The following is a 21,426-nucleotide window of genomic DNA, read 5'->3' on the forward strand; positions in this document are numbered from 1 at the left end:
CGGTGGATTAATGGTTTCGGCGCTCGGAGGAGACCTGGAACGCTGCCCATGTACGCCTGCAACGGGCCATCAGGCGACAAAAGGCGAGCGCCGACCGCCACCGCAGTGAGGCCACGGGGGACCGGGTCTGGCTCTCGACCCGAAACCTGCCCCTTCGCCTGCCCTGCCGGAAGCTGGGTCGGCGGTTTGTGGGGCCATTTAAAGTCCTGAGGAGATTGAACAAGGTTTGTTATAGGTTACAGCTTCCTCCTGAGTATCGGATTAACCCCTCGTTCCATGTGTCTCTCCTCAGGCCGGTGGTAGCTGGTCCACTGCAGGAGTCTGAGGTACGGGAGGTTCCTCCACCCCCACTGGACATCGAGGGGGCACCGGCGTACTCGGTCCATTCCATCCTGGATTCGAGGCGTCGGGTGGGGGGCCTGCAGTATCTCGTGGAGTGGGAGGGGTACGGTCTGGAGGAACGGTGCTGGGTCCCTAGGAGGGACATCCTCGATCCCTCCATGTTGAGGGATTTCCACCGTCGTCATCCGACTCGCCCTGCGCCGCGTCCTCCTGGCCGTCCCCGAGGCCGGTGTCGGCGCACGGCTGGAGCCGCGCGTCAAGGGGGGGTACTGTCACGGATTCAGCCGAGGCTGCTCCTCCTCCTTGCTCGGGCAGGCTTCGGCGTTCGTCGTCACCGGAGTACTAGATGCTACCGATCTATGTTTCTGTGTTTTACTTGTTTTGTCTTCATTGTACACACCTGGTTCCCATTATGTCCATGATTTGTTCCCTATTTAACCCTCTGGCTCCCACTGTGTTGTGTGCGTGTTTGTTCTATGTTTGGTGTTATCGACTGGTGAACGGGATTGTCCTCCCTGCGTGGAGTTTTTTTTGTTATTTTTGAGTAAAGTACGTTGTCTACTAGCTCTGTGTCCTGCGCCTGACTCCGTCCTACCGCTACACACTGACGCCTGACAGGCGCACAGTACTACATAGAGCCATGACTACATGGAACTCTATTCCACATCAAGTAACTCAATCAAGCAGTAAAATCTGATTTTTTTTAAATCCAGCTACAAATACACCTTATGGAACAGCGGGGACTGTGAAGAGACACACACACACAGGCACAAACACACACAAATGCTAACATACGCACTATACACACACGTACATCTGGATTTTGTGTTGTGGATATGTGGTAGTAGAGTAGTGGCTTGAGGGCACACACTTATTGTGTTGTGAAATCTGTTGTGTAAAGTAAAAAAAAAACGTGTTGTTGTTGTATATACAGTGCATTCGGAAAGTATTCAGACCCCTTGACTTTTTCCACATTTTGTTATGTTACAGCCTTATTCTAAAATTGATTAAATCGTTTTTTCCCCCTCATTTTTGCAAATGTATAAAAAATAAAAAACAGAAATACCAGAAATAAATAAGTATTCAGACCCTTTGCTATGAGACTCGAAATTGAGCTCATGTGCATTCTGTTTCCATTGAGCATCCTTGAGATGTTTCTACAACTTGATTGGAGTTCACCTGTGGTAAATTCAATTGATTGGACATGATTTGGAAAGGCACACACCTGTCTATATAATGTCCCACAGTTGACAGTGCATGTCAGAGCAAAAACCAAGCCATGAGGTCGAAGGAATTGTGTGTAGAGCTCCGAGACAGGATTGTGTCGAGGCACAGATCTGGGGAAGGGTACCAAAACATTTCTGCAGCATTGAAGGTCCCCAAGAACAAAGTGGCCTCCATCATTCTTAAATGGAAGAAGTTTGGAACCACCAAGACTCTTCCTAGAGCTGGCCGCCCGGCCAAACTGAGCAATCAGGGGAGAAGGGCCTTGGTCAGGGAGGTGATCAAAAACCCAATGGTCACTCTGACAGAGTTCCAGAGGTCCTCTGTGGAGATGGGAGAACCTTCCAGAAGGACAACCATCTCTGCAGCACTCCACCAATCAGGCCTTTATGGTAGAGCAGCCAGACGGAATCCACTCCTCAGTAAAAGGCACATGACAGCCCGCCAAGTTTGCCAAAAGGCACCTAAAGGACTCTCAGACCATGAGAAACAAGATTCTCTGGTCTGATAAAACCAAGATTGAACTCTTTGGCCTGAATGCCAAGCGTCACATCTGGAGGAAACCTGGCACCATCCCTACGGTGAAGCATGGTGGTGGCAGCATCATGCTGTGGGGATGTTTTTCAGCGGCAGGGACTGGGAGACTAGTCAGGATCGAGGGAAAGATTAACGGAGCAAAGTACAGAGACATCCTTCATGAAAACCTGCTCCAGAGCGCTCAGGACCTGACTGGGGTGATGGTTCACCTTCCAACAGGACAACGACCATAAGCACACAGCCAAGACAACGCAGGAGTAGCTTCGGGACAAGTCTCTGAATGTCCTTGAGTGGCCCAGCCAGAGCCCGGACTTGAACCCAATCGAATATCTCTGGAGAGACCAGAAAATAGCTGTGTAGCGACACTCCCCCGCCAACCTGAACGAGCTTGAGAGGATCTGCAGAGAAGAATGGGAGAAACTCCCCAAATACAGGTGTGCCAAGCTTGTAGCGTCATACCCAAGAAGACTTGAGGCTGTAATCGCTGCCAAAGGTGCTTCAACAAAGTATTAAGTAAAGGGTCTGAATACTTATGTAAATGAGATATTTCCGTTTTTTATTTTTAATACATTTGCAAAGATTTTTAAAAAACGGTTTCCCCTTTGTCATTATGGCGTATTGTGTGTAGATTTATGAAGATTCTTAAAGAATAAGGCTGTAAATATGGAAAAAGGGAAGCGGTTTGAATACTTTCTGAATGCACTGTAACTTCCTTAATTTTGCTGGACTCCAGGAAGATGGGTATCCCATCTAATGGAGATCTATAATAAATACAAATATAAATACACACAACTTTTCCCACCGATACTACACATTATTTTGTCTCATGCCCTCCGGTACATTTCTAACATCTAGGAATCTCCCTACTACGCACTGCTGCAACATGACCATAAGCTTGGCACCCAAAACACTGTAATGGGTTTGGGACTAAAGTTCTCATGGGACAACTGACACATCCTAACTTGACTTTGTCGGGTAAAGACTCAGCAGGACGGACAGTGTCTTCTCTGTTTCACCACGCTCTCCACCGGGTCTGCGTCGCCCCAAACGGCGGGCATCACAGACACCGGGAATCTTCCATTTCAGTTGATCCTCCCCAGTTATCACTCATTTCAACGGCGCCCTGCTCCGGAGAGCAAAGCAAGTCACAGTTCTTGTCCCTAGGCACATGGTACGGAGCGCCCGCTCTCTCTGGATGGAAGGAACGCAAAAAATCATAATGAGTCCACTTTGAGTTACTTTCACCAATTCAACAGTCCCCAAACTCTTCTCCACCCAACCTGACACCACATATGGACCAGCCAGAAGGGAAGGATCCATTTTCTCCCAGAAATCTCACTCCCACTGGGCCATCCTTTCCTTTCTTACCACTCTTGACAGACAACCTCCACACCTTGCTGCTCCGAATCCGAATTCGCTCCTCCATAAAAAATTACAAATGTCAACCTCGCTCTCTTCAACTCCTTCAAACTCCATGTCACTCTCTTCAGATTCACGCTCTGAGCTACTAAAGTATGGTTTTCCATTTTTGTAGTTGACACCCAACATCTCTTTCTGTATAAGCACCTTGTGACATCTACTGATGTAAAAAGGGCTTTATAAATAAATGTGATTTCTCCAGGGTTTTTCCTTGTTCCCTTCACCCTGCCGCCACCTTCCTCTTGTCAGTTCAGCTTCCGAACTGCTGTAGCACAATTTCCATGTTTTTTTACTTCTATCTCTCAACATCCTCTCTTGTCACAGTTTTTTATTTATTTGTTTCTTCAACTTCTCCGCTTTCTTCCTCAAGTTTTCTTCCGAGCTACGGATTTCCACTTTTGTACTTGACACCTATCAACCTCATGTCCTCATCCTCCATATTCAAACCCCCTCCGGGTGAAAGATTAAATTATGAGACTACCTAAACAATCTGAACTGGAACAAACATTTTAGTAACGGGTGCTATAAATCCAAATAACCTATTGGATTAATTTAGAAAATGTTTGTAATTTATATTTCAGTAGCATAAGATTAATTAATTAATCTATCAATCAATGTAAATGCACAAACAGATTTTGAAACAAACAATTCTAAAAATCTACCTGCAATAGAGCATGCTGGGAAATGTGATAACAATGGGTGTAGTTTTGGTTCAAAGTGATGTGTATGAGTTTTAGGCCCCTGAATTAGACTTACACTTGGCCCTCAAAATAAGGCCTAATGAAATACATTCGGTATTGTGTTAAACATATGTTTTTTATGATAACATATTCGCTTGGGATCTCACTTGGTGAAGTTCATAGGACCGAAAATGAATGAATGCAATAACCATGGCTCTGTCACCAACAAATGCAGTAATGGGTGGTTACTGGTCGTCACTAGCTACCACAGTCACAAAGTCATAAACCCCCCCACCTATTTCTACAATTTATCTTCTTAAAATGTGATTTTAAACCTCACCTTAATGTTAACCCTAACCTTAACCACACTACTAACCTTATGCTTAACCCTAACCTAATTTTCATTTTCATTATTTTACAGCAACAGCTGTGCTGTCTAGTGGAAACCGTGGTAACTACAATTTACTCCAAAGGCTGGTTAGTTTAGTTTACTAGGATCCCCATTAGCTACTGCACATGCAGCAGCTACTCTTCCTGGGGTCCACAAAGGCAAGGCACTCCGGCAAGGCACACTAAGCAGTTTGTTAATTTAACACTGTTCCGGTATCTATGGGTCCACAGACTCCACACTTTCAGTGTTGATTTAACACTCTCAGTGTTCATTTAGTTGTTTTTTAACACCGGAGAATTTGTAGTGTAGAGTTGTGCGTGTTTTTTAATCATATAGTTGTAAATCTCTTGTCTGAACTCATCTGCGGATCTTGGGACACGACATCGGGGAAAACGAGCGCACCTTTGAGAAACGTTAGAACGTTAGAGGAACACACATCAACCAATGAAACGGCAGATTTGAACGGGGGCAGAACTGATTGACAGTGATTTAAACAAATCAATGTTAGCGTCTTCGAGAATTTTTGACCAATCAGCGAACAAATATCAAAAATAGCACCTCCTCTTGTTCAGCACCCAAAGGACGAAAGTGCGAGATCCGTCTGTGTTGTCTATTATAGCTAGCTAACTATTTCTGACTGTCCATATTTGTGTAGAAACGTACAGAATACTTTTTTTGCCTGATGTGACAAACTTAGTTAGTGTCAAACATGCGTAAAAACCTACGCCATCCGAACAGGGAACCGCCGAGAAAGGAATTATCGCCACTCATCTGAGGCCAAACTCGCTGATTTTGTTTTGTCAAATAAGGAAACATAACAAGATAGCTAGCTCGCTAGCTAGATATATCACCACGAAAATACCCACTACACAGGGACCTCAAAAACATCTACATTCTTTTTACAGTTGGAAACGTAAGTATAAGTGAAGAGGTTTAGCTGGTGAGGCAATCGTTGGCTAGCTTGCTAACGTTAGCCTAGCATGGCCTATTAGCATTTCGCTAGCTGACGTTATCGCAGAGATAGCTACTCTATTGATTCTCGCATGCTGTTGTGTAACGTTAGTTTGGGTCGCAGCTAACATTAGCTAGTTAGCTTGCTGCATTGGCTACATGCGTTTGACTGTCAACGTCGTCTAAAAGGTGCATCAACTGTTTTCCAATACGGTGCGTGGGCTGGGAAATGTCATTATTTTGGCAACAATTTAGCTAGCTAGTTAGCTAACTAACGTTAGCCACCTATTTTTCAAGTGACACCTTGCCAGTTAACTGTAGCGTTTGGTTTGTTGTCAGTTGTATTTAACGCGTTTAACCTAATCGGATCAAACTTAATATTATTAGCACAGTTAATTATATAATCGCCTCCCCCACTCTTTCTCTTCAACTGCGTGAAATTAGCATGGCATATTTTACAACTGTCAGGATAAAACTAGGACTGATACTGGCATTTAGATAACTAACGTTAACCATTGACTACAGTTAGTTAGATTACTAGCTAACTAAAGCAATGCTGGTGGTCTGTGCTGGCTAGTCTGGGTGATTTTTGAATATTACCATTCATTGAGCTTTCTAGTTTGTGTCCCATCCATGGGAGAATGTAACCCACGACTGCTGTATTCACCGTGTTACAAACCCCTGCTACAGCACAGTTAGAGCAGGGCCTCTATGGTTTGGCGTCGGTGTAACAGTGGGCAAGGTGGGGTGTGTGTTGCGGTCTGTGCAGTCGGGGGTGACCACTGAGCAGGGGCGGTGGGCGAGGTCAGTCACCTGCTGACCCAGAGTGTGTGACGTCACCTAGACTCTGACCCCCTATCTGTTCTTCAGGGATATAAGGTTATACACAGAGTAGTGACTCAAATAAAAATGTATTTGTATTTGAATACAACAGGTGTAGACCTTACAGTGAAATGCTTACTTACAAGCTCTTTCTTAACGATGCAGAGTTAAAATAAGAAGATAAAACATGAGAACTATGCAGTGACTCTAGGAAAATATGAGTGTCATGATGATGTTAACTTGGACAGAACCTTATCATTCACACAGCCCTATCTTTATCACTACTGGAACTAAGATAGGGAGGGAAATGGAGTGAGAGGATGAAAGGTTCAGTACAGGGTCGCTTTCAAATCAAATTTTATTGGTCACTTACACATGTTTAGCAGATGTTCTTGCGTGTGTAGCGAAATGCTTGTGTTTCTAGCTCCGACAGTGCAGTAATATCTAACAATTACACAACATATAACCAATACACACATCTAAGTAAAGCAATGGAATTAAGAATATATAAATATATGGACGAGCAATGTCAGAGCTGCATAGACTAAGATACAGTAGAATAGTATAGAATACAGCATATACATATGAGATGAGTAATGCAAGATATGTAAACATTATTAAAGTGACTAGTGTTCCATTTATTAAAGTGGCCAGTGATTTCTAATCTATGTATATAGGCAGCAGCCTCTAATGTGTTAGTGAAGGCTATTTAACAGATAGAAGCAGTTTTTCTGTCTCTCGGACACCAGCTTTGATGCACCTGTACTGACCTCGCCTTCTGGATGATAGGGGGGTGAACAGGCAGTGGCTCGGGTGGTTGTTGTCCTTGATGATCCTTTTGGCCTTCCTGTAACATCGGGCGCTGTAGGTGTCCTGGAGGGCTGGTAGTTTGCCCCCGGTGATGCGTTGGGCAGACCGCACCACCCTCTGGAGAGCCCTGCAGTTGCGGGCGCTGCAGTTGCCGTACCAGGCGGTGATACAGCCTGACAGGATGCTCTCAATTGTGCATCTGTAAAAGTTTGTGAGGGTTTTAGGTGCCAAGCCAAATTTCATCAGCCTCCTGAGGTTGAAGAGGCGCTGTTGCGCCGTATTCACTACACTGTCTGTGTGGGTGGACCGTTTCAGTTTGTCAGTGATGTGTACAGCGAGGAACTTGAAGCGTTCCACATTCTCCACTGCGGTCCCGTCGATGTGGAGAGGGGGGTGCTCCCTCTGCTGTTTCCTGAAGTCCACGATCATCTCCTATGTTTTGTTGACGTTGAGTGAGGTTATTTTCCTGGCACCACACTCCCAGAGCCCTCACCACCTCCCTGTAGGTTGTCTCGTCATTGTTGGTAATCAAGCCTACTACTGTTGTGTCGTCTGCAAACTTGAGGATTGAGTTGGAGGCGTGCTTGGCCACGCAGTGATGGGTGAACAGGGAGTACAGGAGGGGGCTGAACATGCAACCTTGTGGGGCCCCAGTGTTGAGGATCAGCGAAGGGGAGGTGTTGTTTCCTACCTTCACCACCTGGGGGCAGCCCGTCAGGAAGTCCAGGACCCAGTTGCACAGGGCGGAGTTCAGACCCAGGGCTTCGAGCTTAATAATGAGCTTGGAGGGTACTATGGTGTTGAATGCTGAGCTATAGTCAATGAACAGCATTCTTACATAGGTATTCCTCTTGTCCAGATGGGATAGGGCAGTGTGATGGTGATTACATCATCTGTGGATCTATTGGGGCGGTAAGCAAATTGAAGTGGGTCTAGGGTGGCAGGTAAGGTAGAGGTGATATGATCCTTGACTAGTCTCTCAAAGCACTTCATGATGACAGAAGTGAGCGATACGGGGCGATAGTCATTTAGTTCAGTTACCGTTGCTTTCTTGGGTACAGGGACAATGGTGGCCATCTTGAAGCATGAGGGGACAGCAGACTGGGAAAGGGAGAGATTGAATATGTCCATAAACACACCAGCCAGCTGGTCTGCGCATGCTCTGAGGACGCGGCTAGGGATGCCGTCTGGGCCGGCAGCCGTGCGAGGGTTAACACACTTAAATATCTTACTCACGTCGGCCATGGAGAAGTCCTTGGTAGCGGGCTGCGTCGGTGGCGCTGTGTTATCCTCAAAGCGGGCGAAGAAGTTGTTTAGCTTGTCCGGAAGCAAGACGTCGGTGTCCGCGAATTGGCTGGTTTTCCTTTTGTAGTCCGTGATTGTCTGTAGACCCTGCCACGTACGTCTCGTGTCTGAGCCGTTGAATTGCGACTCCACTTATACCCAATACTGATGTTTTGCATGTTTGATTGCCTTGCGGCGGGAATAACTACACTGTTTGTATTCTGCCATATACCCAGTCATCTTGCCATGGTTAAATGCGGTGTTCGCGCTTTCAGTTTTGCGCGAGTGCTGCCATCTATCCACGGTTTATGGTTAGGGTAGGTTTTAATAGTCACAGTGGGGTACAACATCTCCTATACACTTCCTGATCAGTCACCGTATCAGTTTATACGTCAAAATAATTCTCTGAAGCTACCTGGAACATATCCCAGTCCGCGTGATGAAAACAATCTTGAAGCATGGATTCCGATTGGTCAGACCAGTGTTGAATAGTCCTTAGCACGGGTACTTCCTGTTTGATTTTCTGCCTAAAGGAAGGAGCAAAATGGAGTCGTGGTCAGATTTGCCGAAAGGAGGGCGGGGGAGGGCGTTGTAGGCATCCCGGAAGATGTTTCAGCAGCGTGAGTACTACAGTCGATGTGTTGATAGAACTTCTGCAGCCTTTTTCTCAAATTTGCTTTGTTAAAATCCCCTGCTACAATAAATGCAGCCTCAGGATATGTAGTTTCCAGTTTGCATAAAGTCCAGTGAAGTTCTTTGAGGGCCGTCGTGATATTGGCTTGAGGGGGGATATACACGGCCGTGACTATAACCGAAGAAAATTCTCTTGGGAGATAATACGGTCGGCATTTGATTGTGAGGTATTCTATGTCGGGTGAACAAAATAACTTGAGTATGTTTTCACAATTACACCATGACCGTTAATCATAAAACATACACCTCCGCCCTTCTGCTTCATGGAGAGATATTTTTTCCTGTCTGCGCGATGAACTGAGAACCCAACTGGCTGGGCTGACTCGGACAGTATATCCCGAGAGAGCCATGTTTCCGTGAAACAGAATATGTTACAATCCCTGATGTCTCTCTGGAAAGAAACCCTTGCCATGAGCTCGTCAACTTTATTATCCAGAGACTGAAACATTAGCGAGTAATATACTCTGAAGCGGTGGGTGGTGTGCACGCCTCCTAAGTCGGACTAGAAGACCGCTCCGAGTACCTCTCCTCCGCCGGCGTTGTTTTGGGTGGGCCTCTGGAATCAGTTCAATTGCCCTGGGGGATGCGAACAAAGGATCCGCTTTGGGAAAGTCGTATTCCTGGTCGTAATGCTGGTAGTGCTGTGGTCCTCTGTAGCTCAATTGGTAGAGCATGGCGCTTGTAACGCCAGGGTAGTGGGTTCGATCCCCGGGACCACCCATACGTAAAAATGTATGCACACATGACTGTAAGTCGCTTTGGATAAAAGCGTCTGCTAAATGGCATATTATTATTATTATAGTGCTGGTGAGTTATCGCCGCTCTGATATCCAATAGTTCTTCCTAGCTGATAACGTAAGAAATAATAGTTTAAAAAACAATACTGCAAAGTTTCCTAAGAGCTAGAAGCAAGGCAGCCATCTCTGTCGGTGCCATTACAGTCGGAACGTCACTGTAAATGTTCTGAAACCAAAATGTTGATTTCTTATTGGACAGGTAACCATACTCTGAACAGACACTGGTCTTTTCCCCTGGTTCTGGAGAGTATGAAAAATGTATGCACTCACTAACTGTAAGTCGCTCTGGATAAGAGCGTCTGCTAAATGACTAAAATGTAAATGTAATACAGGGTGTGCAGGCTTTAGTTCCAGACCAGCACTAACAGAGGTGATTGGTTACGCTAATCAACTCCACATCAAGATCTCAGTTAGCTGTATCAGGTGTGTTGGTGCTGGGCTGTAGATCTGAATGGACTGGATAGGTTTCCACCCATCCTATCTGAGGGCAAGATGAAGCAAATATCACACTGCTTACTCCAATCCAATCATCCTACCTAATGATTATCATGTCATTTATCCAATCATAGTTTAGGGGCTACGGTTTTAGGAATTGATTTGGGACAGCCACGTTCAGAGGATATGACAGCTGAACAGAGAGCCGCCGTAGTAATGGTGATATGTGATTGGCTGAGGCCACCCAGTGACGTGTGAAATTGTATACGCATTAATCATTGTCCATTTTTAGTTTTCAAAAGTTGAACTCATGGAAACTTTTTTTTCCCCGGACGAGTTGTATATACGTACGAAGGCGGACATATTGTGTGTTTTTTGAGGGGTAATCATCCGCCACCGGATGACTCCATTGCCTCAATCGGTTATGTTTGGACACACGGTCTCTGTACGGTCGTATCAGGGTTTCCGGTACGGAATACGTGGCACCGGACAACTTGACAGGGATTGGGTGCATAACCCATTAGAGTCCACCCTCGGTGCTCAGAATGACAAATCACATTTCGATTATGGTAATTTCTCTTAACAGAACATGCAACTCCTCTAATGAAGCAACCAATAAAACGTCATTTTCAAACATTTGCCAAATCGCAATTCGCAGGAAAACCCCGTTCTAAACAGCGTACCAGATGAAAATCTCCATTAGAAACTTACAAAGACGGGGAATCTAAAGATGGAACAACTAAGATGGGTTGCTAATATGACTAGGGTTGTGCCTTTGGCTTCAGGACAACTAAAGAAAGTTGATATAAAAACCAATAGAACAGGAGAGAAATGGCATATGAGGACGTGTAGGCTATTGAAATAAATTAGCAAAAATGATATAATTACTCCTGTCTATACAGAAATAAATAAAATACTTCACCAGAAAGCATGACTTAGCCACAGAGGAATCGAGGATCATTAGCTTTTTTATTTTTATAGCTGTGGATTGTTTCAAATCACAAGCTATGCCTATTAGGAAGTCAGCAATTTGGCCAGAGCACATGGCAGTAGGCCTAGCTGATTATTGAGTTGCGGCCGTCAGTGAAAAGCATCTCAAATATGTGTGAAGATACAGTGCCTTGCTAAAGTATTCAGCCCCCTTGGTGTTTTTCCTATTATGTTGTAATTTAAATGGAGTTTTATTTGGATTTCATGTAATGGACATACACAAAATAGTCCAAATGGGTGAAGTTAAATGAAAAAAGTAACTTGTTTCAAAAAATTCTAAAAAATAAATAATGGAAAAGTGGTGCGTGCATATGTATTCACCCCCTTTGCTATGAAGCCCCTAATTAAGATCTGGTGCAACCAATCACCTTCAGAAGTCACATAATTAGTTAAATAAAGTCCACCTGTGTGCAATCTAAGTGTCACATGATCTGTCACATGATCTCAGTATATATACACTTGTTCTGAAAGGCCCCAGAGTCTGCAACACCACTAAGCAAGGGGCACCACCAAGCAAGCGGCACCATGAAAACCAAGGAGCTCTCCAAACAGGTCAGGGACAAAGTTGTGGAGAAGTACAGATCAGGATTGTGTTCAAAAAAAATTATTTAGGCATGTTGTGTAAATCAAATGATACAAACCCCCAAAAATCAATTTTAATTCCAGGTTGTAAGGCAACAAAATAGGAAAAATGCCAAGGGGGATGAATACTTTCGCAAGCCCCTGTAATGTGTCTTGAGCATAATTTAAAATGTTGAGACAAGAAGGAGGAGGGTTGTGGTGAAGAAATGGGCGAGTCTCTCTCCAGAATGGCTGAGCTGTCTCCCGCCAATTCTTGCACATTCATTGTGTGAATGTTTGCCCTTTTGATTGTTTATTTTGTACCTATTCCACATGACATCTGTCACCAGTAGTAAATGTATGTAATAGGGAATTTTATAAAAAGAGCAGCTCAAGACATAAAGTGAGGCAGACAGGCTGAGTAGAGAGATTAATGCATTTCTGAATTGATCATGTTTTCTACTGTTTTTATTTGTCTGCTTTATTTATTTTGACTTGGTTGACAATGGAAGTTATAGGCCTACTGCTGCATTGGCCAATAGGCTATGAGTTCCATGCGCTCATTTCTTTAGCTGCCAATAGATCTGTGTATCAGTGTGTCCATATGGCAGAGGCTGGTGATCTCGCATTAGTTTGAGATCTTATTACTTTTTACCATTTTAATTCCGATTTTTTATTTATTTATGATTAACCACGTGACCGTGATCTTGAAACGAAAAAGTTATTAATTAAATTAAACTGTTCCACAAAAATGCGCAAATGGAAAATCATAACTGGCACGCAGATATATAAAAATTGTAGGATAAATGGTAAGCTTCCCCAAACTTGAAACTCACACGCCGTCTATGAATCCTTTATAAAATAATTGCCTCCATGTTTCCATTGTCGGATTTGCCTGTAGGCTACTTTGAAGCAAGGTAAGACATGCCTCATAATATGAAGTAAAATATTCAGGTTTCAAACAATTAAGTACCTTTTCAAAATGCATACTGCCTCCAGCTCCCATTTGTAAAGTGATGGTGACGTGCCGATAGCCTTCAATTAGGCTACCAGTTGAGAAATAAAAATTGTTTGCTATTTTTAATAATGCAACAAAACAGATTTTAACAGGTTTGCATTTAGAATTGTTGGGCGATTAATGGGCTTATAAAAGCACGTTTTACTCCAGCGGCAACCAGCTGAGGAGCTGCAGGAGAAATCCTTCTCAAAATAGGTTCTGTATGATGTGCGCGTGTCATAGTTGTGTTGGATAAATAAGATAGGCTACGTGATGCCCACCCGCCAATTTAATTCCACTATATTATGCAAATTAACCTATAGACCGATAAGCATGACGGTCAAATGTATACTGAACAAAAATATAAACGCAACATGCAACAATTTCATAGATTTTACTGAGTTACAGTTCATGTAGGGAAATCAGTCAATAGGCCCTAATCTATGGATTTCACATGACTGGGAATACAAAATATGCATCTGTTAAAAAAAAGAAGAAAAAAAGTAGGGGTGTGGATCAGAAACCCAGTCAGTATCTGGTGTGACCACCGTTTGCCTCATGCAGTGCGACACATGTCCTTCGCATCGAGTTGATCAGCCTGTTGATTGTGGCCTGTGGAATGTTGTCCCACTTCTCTTCAATGGCTGTGCGAAGTTGCTTGATATTGGCGGGAACTGGAACACGCTGTTATACAAGTCGATCCAGAGCATCCCAAACATGCTCAATGGGTGTAATGTCTGAGTATGCAGGCCATGGAAGAACTGGGACATTTTCAGGTTCCAGGAATTGTGTACAGATCCTTGCGACATGGGGCCATGCATTATCATGCTGAAACATGAGGTGATGGTGGCGGATGAATGGCATGACAATGGGCCTCAGGATCTCGGCACGGTATCGCTGTGCATTCAAATTGCCATCGATAAAATGCAATTGTGTTTGTTGTCTGTAGCTTATACCTGCCCATACCATAACCCCCGCCACCACCATGGGGCACTCTGTTCACAACGTTGACATCAGCAAACCGCTCACCCACATGTCTGCCACTTCTCCAGCGTGCCAGTGGCCATCGATGGTGAGCATATGCCCACTGAAGTCTGTTACGACGCCGAACTACAGTCTGGTCAAGACCCTGGTGAGGACGACGAGCACGCAGATGAGCTTCCCTGAGACTGTTTCTGAAAGTTTGTGCAGAAATTCTTCGGTTGTGCAAACCCACAGCTTCATCAGCTGTCCGGGTGGGTCGTCTCAGACGATCCCGCAGGTGAAGAAGCCGGATGTGGAGGTCCTGGGCTGGCGTGGTTACATGTGGTCTGCAGTTGTGAGGCCGGTTGGACGAACTTCCAAATTCCTTAACAGCATTGGAGGCGGCTTATGGTAGAGAAATTAACTTTAAATTATCCGGCAACACTCTGGTGGATATTCCTGCTGTCAGCATGCCAATTGCATGCTCCCTCAACTTGATACAGCTGTGGCATTGTGTTGTGACAACTGCACATTTTAGTTGACTGTTATTGTCCTTAGCATGAGGTGCACCTGTGTAATGATCATGCTGTTTACTCAGCTTCTTGATATGCCACAGCTGTCGGGTGGATGGATTATCTTGGCAAAGGAGAAATACTCACTAACAGGGATGTAAACAAATTTGTGCACCAAATTTGAGAGAAATAAGCTTTTTGTGTATAGGGACCATTTCTGGGATCTTTTATTTCATCTCATGAAACACAGGACACAGTTTATATTTGTGTTCAGTATATTTACATCAACTTGTATTTCCATCAATGAATATAAAGCATTATTTTGTAACAGGATTTTTTTCTTCCTGTCATTTTTGCTGAAAACTGTAAATTGTATCGGATATCCGGATGGTTGAAATTCAGGTTATTTCTGGATCAAAATGTGGCTTTTGTGGCGGGGGCGTGGCCAATGGTGGGGTTGCCGACCTCAAATTTTACAGGCCCTGTTGGCCGCAGTGACAACATTTTGCTGTTTTAACGCACATTTTCTGCAATTCTACACATTTTGCCATGTGGGGGAGAAACATTTGCAGTTTAATGCAAATTTCCTGCAATTCTACACATTTTGCCATGGCTTATTCTGACTTAAACATTATAACAAAATCAATGACAAAAATACTCGAATGCATAATTTAAATTTTATATACTCCCTGACTGTCTAACTTTTATTTTGGTAATTGTTAGTTCTCAAAGTGTATAAGTCGACTATTATGTTTTTTACTGTTTGGACATAGGCTGCCCAGATGAACACTTAGGTGGCCCGCCCAAGACTTTTCTATGCAAAAAAAACCTGGAATTCTGATTATAAATAAAATAATTGCTCTTGACTCTCAACAAATTAGAATAATGCAAATGCCCATGGCAGAGGTAAACAGCGGACAGGGTGCTTTCCTTCGTTAATTTGTCAACAGCTAAAGAGAAGTCTGATTTTCGCCCTGATAGAGCTGATTCTGTTACAAAAACGTTTTCTGGTGAGTGTTTTGCATCGATCTGTTACATGTCTTTTGGAAACTCCCCTGTAATTGCTATTTGAAATGGGGGAAATAGCATACCGTCAGGTCATCCTGGAGGGCTATATGCACAGCGCACCGTTGTAAAAACTACATTCGCATTTTTTATTTTTAAATTAAGAATTTCAAATGTCATGGCATATCCTTGTATGTAAAAATGTCACAAGGATAATTACATTTAGACAAAGATGTTTCATTGTTAAAATAGGTATAAAAAAAATTTGTCTTCCAAAAATGAACACTCACTCAAGTAATCGAATACTAACGTCTGTTCGTATATTCGATTAACCTTGCCCATCCCTAGTGTGTAGTGTGGAGAACCAGGTCAGGCAGAGTTGATTTGAGATGGTCCCAGTTAGTATGGACTGGGAGAACAGCAGATGATGTCATAAAGGTAAGATGCTAACTCTCGCTTCCTGTCTGGTAAGGCCAAGATGAGCATTGGCTGCGAAAGGTTGTGTGTGTACATTATATGCCTTAAGATGGGTGTGTCTGGGTGTTGGCCAGAATGACTCAAACCCAGTAATGTGGTTAGGTGTGTGTGTTGACTGGGTGAATAAGTGAGCGTAGCCTATAGACGAGAAGCAGTATATTGGAAGATTCTAAATGGTTCTGTGAACAGTTTGAAAAGTGTGTGTGTGTATTTGTGTGTGACCACAGAGCTGAACTCAGTGCTCATTCCCTCTGCAGAGCCAGTGGATCTTGGCATCTATGTTAGGGATTCTTCTGGATCAAAATGGGGCTTCGGTGGTTGGCGTGGGCATGGCCAATGGCACGGTCCCCGACTCTACATTTTTGAGCCCCTACTCTTGGCCGCAGAGACAACATTTTGCTGTTTTAAAAGCAAATTTCCTGCAATTCTACACATTTAGCCATGCTTTATGTCGTGTTCTTATGCTATCTGTGAGGGTGAAGTCTTTCATCTCGCTCATCGCAATATTTGCGGTGCAGCTTGTGCAACGTCCGCTAACTCTAACTTTACACTGAAAACATTTTACCACCCCCGTTTGAACTTAAGCAGCCAGAAAAAACACTTAGGTGGCCCGCCCAAGACTTTTCTATGCAGAAGAAAACCCTGTGTGTGGGAGATGTGGTTTCGGCCTGAGGGTTGAGTGGTCGAGTGTGTGTGCTTTCGACAATAACAGCGAGCCTATGTCACTTTTGTGTGTGTGGCAGTCCATCTGAAGGGAGTGCTAAGAAAGAAGCTGTACCTTCGTGTGTGTGTGTTTCCCTGTCGTTTCAGGCTGGGCTATACAACTAGCTCCTCTAACATACACTACCAGTCAAAAGTTTGGACACATCTACTCATTCAAGGGTTTTTCTTTATTTTTACTACTTTTTTATTTGAAGAGTAATAGTGAAGACATCAAAACTATGAAATAAAACATGGAATCATGTAAACTCAGCAAAAAAAGAAACTGTGACGGTCTCATGAGGACCGTCACAGGAATGGAAGACCCAGATTTACCTCTGCTGCAGAGGATAAGTTCATTAGAGTTACCAGCCTCAGAAATTGCAGCCCAAATAAATGCTTCACGGAGTTCAAGTAACAGATACATCTCAACATCAATTGTTCAGAGGAGACTGTGTGAATCAGGCCTTCATGGTCGAATTGCTGCAAAGAAACCACTACTAACGGACACCAATAAGAAGAAGAGACTTGCTTGGGCCAAGAAACACGAGCAATGGACATTAGACCGGTGGAAATCTGTCCTTTGGTCTGGAGTCCAAATGTTAGATTTTTGGTTCCAACCGCTGTGTCTTTGTGAGACGTGGCTGAACGGATGATCTCCCTATGTGTATTTCCCACCGTGAAGCATGGAGGAGGAGGTGTGGGGGTGCTTTCTGGTGACACTGTCAGTGATTTATTTAGAATTCAAGGCACAGTTAACCAGCATGGCTACCACAGCATTCTGCAGGGTTACGCCATCCCATCTGGTTTGGGCTTAGTGGGACTATCATTTGTTTTTCAACAGGACAATGACCCAACACACCTCCAGGCTGTGTAAGGGCTATTTTACCAAGAAGGAGAGTGATGGAGTGCTGCATCAGATGACCTGGCCTCCACAATCCCCCGACCTCAACCCAATTGAGATGGTTTGGAATGAGTCGGACCGCAGAGTGAAGGAAAAGCAGCCAACAAGTGCTCTGTATATGTGGGAACTCCTTCAAGACTGTTGGAAAACCATTCCAGGTGAAGATGGTTGAGAGAATGCCAAGAGAGTGCAAAGCTGTCATCGAGGAAAAGGGTGGCTATTTGAAGAATATCAAATATAAAATAGATTTGGATTTGTTTAACACTTTTTTTGGTTACTACATGATTCCATATGTGTTATTTCATGGTTTTGATGTCTTCACTATTGAAAATAGTAAAAAAATAAAGAAACTCTGGAATGAGTAGGTGTGTCCAAACTTTTGACTGGTACTAATATATATATATATATATATAATCTCACACACTGCTCCCATTTTGTGTGAGATTGTGTGGACTGAGGTAGCTGAATGAATCCTTGACTGCACAGTGAGTTTGTTTTATTATTAGAGAGAAGTAGTACTGCTGCCTAACATGACAGAAGAGACACACACACACACACACACACACACACACACACACACTGACAGGGTGGGAAATTAACACCAGCAAAGTGCTAGAATGTTTATTCTTACCAGCCACATTGGCGGGGGGTCACACAGCATTTGGGAGCGGTTGGATTTTTTTAAATCCATAGTTCTGGAAGAGAATCTCAACGCTACAGTGGTGAAAACGAGGGGGGGCTAGTAGAGGGATGGATAGAGGGGGGGCTAGCAGAGGGATGGATAGAGGGGGGGCTAGCAGAGGGATGGATAGAGGGGGGGGGGGCTAGCAGAGGGATGGATAGAGGGGGGGGGGCTAGTAGAGGGATGGATAGAGGGGGGGGGCTAGTAGAGGGATGGATAGAGGGGGGGGCTAGTAGAGGGATGGATAGAGGGGGGGCTAGTAGAGGGATGGATAGAGGGGGGGCTAGTAGAGGGATGGATAGAGGGGGGGCTAGTAGAGGGATGGATAGAGGGGGGGGGCTAGTAGAGGGATGGGTAGAGGGGGGGCTAGTAGAGGGATGGATAGAGGGGGGGGCTAGTAGAGGGATGGATAGAGGGGGGGGGCTAGTAGAGGGATGGATAGAGGGGGGGGCTAGTAGAGGGATGGGTAGAGGGGGGGCTAGTAGAGGGATGGATAGAGGGGGGGGCTAGTAGAGGGATGGATAGAGGGGGGGGCTAGTAGAGGGATGGATAGAGGGGGGGGCTAGTAGATGGATGGATAGAGGGGCTACTAGATGGATTGATGGATGGATGGAGGAGCTAGTAGAGGGAGGGAAGTAGAGGGAGGGATAGAGAGGGGGGGCGAGTAGAGGGGGGGCTAGTTGGGGGATAGAGGGGGGGCTAGTAGAGGGAGGGATAGAGAGGGAGGGAAGTAGGGGGATGGATAGAGGGGGGGCTAGTAGAGGGAGGGATAGGGGGATGGATAGAGAGGGGGCTAGTAGAGGGATGGATAGAGGGGGGGCTAGGAGAGGGGGGCTAGTAGAGGGATGTATAGGGGGCTAGTAGAGGGGGGGCTAGTAGAGGGAGGGGTAGAGGGAGGGGCTAGTAGAGGGATGTATAGGGGGTTAGTAGAGGGGGGGGCTAGTAGAGGGATGTATAGAGGGCTAGTAGAGGGGGGGGGCTAGTAGAGGGAGGGATAGAGGGATGTATAGAGGGGGGCTAGTAGAGGAAGGGATAGAGGGGGGGCTAGTAGATGGATGGATGGAGGGGCTAGTAGAGGGATGTATAGAGAGCTAGTAGAGGGAGGGATGGGGGGGCTAGTAGAGGGAGGGATAGAGGGGGGGGGCTAGTAGAGGGAATGATAGGGGGAGGGCTAGGGGGCTAGTAGAGGGAGGAATGGAGGGTATAGGGGGCTAGTAGAGGGAGGAATGGAGGGGGTAGAGGGAGGGATAGAGGGGGGGGGCTAGTAGAGGGATGTATAGAGGGGGCCCTAGTAGAGGGATGAGTAGAGGGGGCCCTAGTAGAGGGAATGATGGAGGGGTCCCTAGTAGAGGGAATGATAGGTGGAGGGCTAGGGGGCTAGTAGAGGGAGGAATGGAGGGGGTAGAGGGAGGGGGCTAGTAGAAGGATTGCTAGGGGGAGTAGATGGATTGCTAGGGGGAGTAGATGGATGGATGGATGGAGGGGCTAGTAGATGGATGGATAGAGGGGCTACTAGATGGATTGATGGATGGATGGAGGGGCTAGTAGAGGGATGGATGGGGTGTCTTCCCAACGCTGAGCCTGAAACCCAAACCAGGACACACTATTAATAGACTGTGTGTGTGTTTCTACAGAGCATCATGGCGTATGTGCTCCACACACACACACACACACACACTCACACACACACACACACACACACACACACACACACACACACACACACACACACACACACACACACTCTGAGGCTAGCTGGGTAGTCACTCCTCGTGCCTGCAAGCCTTTTTTGGGCACATGCCTGCCGTGCAGTGTGTGTGTGTGTGTGTGTTTGCTGGCCAGTGGTTAAACATATTAGTGTCGTGGTTACTTCTAGCGCAGTTCTCTCTAGCCACAGCCAAGGTTGTTGGTTTAAGCCCAGCCTCTGTCATTACACTGCGTCTCAGTCCAGAGTTTGTAGGTACTCGTTCACTCACCATCATCATTAGTCTGTAGACAGTGGGTACTATATTTTACACCAACCCATTAGGGGCTGCACTGGGCTGTAGTCTGGTCTATTGGTAGTGTGTTTATTGAGCAGTGGGCATGGCTGATGACAGCTTTCCCATTAACATGACTCTATTTCTAGTTTTAGTAATGATCTGCATGTGCTTGTGTGAGAGATCTAAATGGTCTTAGGGTTAGGTTTTGTACTAAAGAGTCTTATGTCTTGACCTCGGTGCTTGGCTGATGAGTCTTCATTCATTCTCCCTCTGTACACACACACACACACACACACACAACCTCAGACTGTTGGATAGATGCAGGAAGTTGTAGAAATTTGAAAAGCTTCAAGTGCACTTGAAGCAACACAACAATTTAAATGGATGACTGACGAGAAGCTCCAAAACAAGCATGTAATACTGCAGCATGGGAATTACACTGCTTTTTCACATTTGCTACCTCAGGGTTCGAGACTGCGACCAAAACACTTTGATTTGCGAGTTTTTGTCGTGGCAGTGCGACGGCATTTTTTTTTTATTGGTCGCTAGGGTGCCAGTGACTAAAATGTATAATGCAACTTTGGTACTTTTTGATACTAGAACGTGAAAAACGGTTCGGTACTAGAATTTGTGTTACTTTAGGTACTTCTGTCATGTCTCGTGTCATCTACTGATTGAGAGAGGATCAAGTCTGTATCAGAGCATCCAATGCCCCCTTGTAGCGCGAGCGTGCGGTGCTTCCTCCACTTACTCTTGCTAGCTTTAGCCTGTCCTGAAGGACCACTGCAATCCAGGGTTTTCGTTAGGAAAATGTGGCGCTGGATATTTGAACGGCAAATTTACCGGACCCATATGCATTGGGTGCGTACCCTGATTAGGGCGTCCACCCACGGTGCTCAGAATGACAAATCTCATTTAGATTAGGGTAATTCATTTTAACAGAACATGCAACTCGAGGATGCAACGGCGTGCGTCCTTCTTACCGAATTCCGATGTGCACTTTGAAGATGTTAGAATAACTGTCCACATTTACCTTTCCTCAGCCAACAAGATGAGTAAGGAACTGCAAAGTCACCAGCCTATGTCAATCTGCTATCCCCCATAGTAGAATTATTCACCTATTATATTGCTCAGTTTGTCATTCTGTGCAATAATAAAATGGCCTATTCCAAACAGACTCTGGGACAGTTGTGGGACAATAGATCCCAAATTCATACACCAGTACATCAAAATAACTTTAAAGCATTGAGGCTGACGCAACAGATCAGA

General features: G+C 45.0%; 1 protein-coding gene across 2 annotated transcripts in view; it reads left to right on the top strand.

The window, feature by feature from the left end:
- The first annotated feature begins 5,149 nt into the window (after positions 1-5,149).
- Positions 5,150-21,426, top strand: part of LOC311135582 (protein phosphatase 1B-like) — a 30,187-nt gene continuing 13,910 nt past the window's right edge. Inside the window, exon 1 of one of the 2 annotated variants that reach the window (XM_084169593.1) lies at positions 5,150-5,506. The gene's annotated coding sequence lies outside the window, so the exon portion shown is untranslated. The remainder of the gene's footprint in view (positions 5,507-21,426) is intronic. The other variant, XM_084169594.1, reaches the window with a different exon arrangement.

This window comes from Coregonus lavaretus, assembly GCF_964263955.1.
Source record: "Coregonus lavaretus genome assembly, chromosome: 1".
NCBI classification, from domain to species: domain Eukaryota; kingdom Metazoa; phylum Chordata; class Actinopteri; order Salmoniformes; family Salmonidae; genus Coregonus; species Coregonus lavaretus.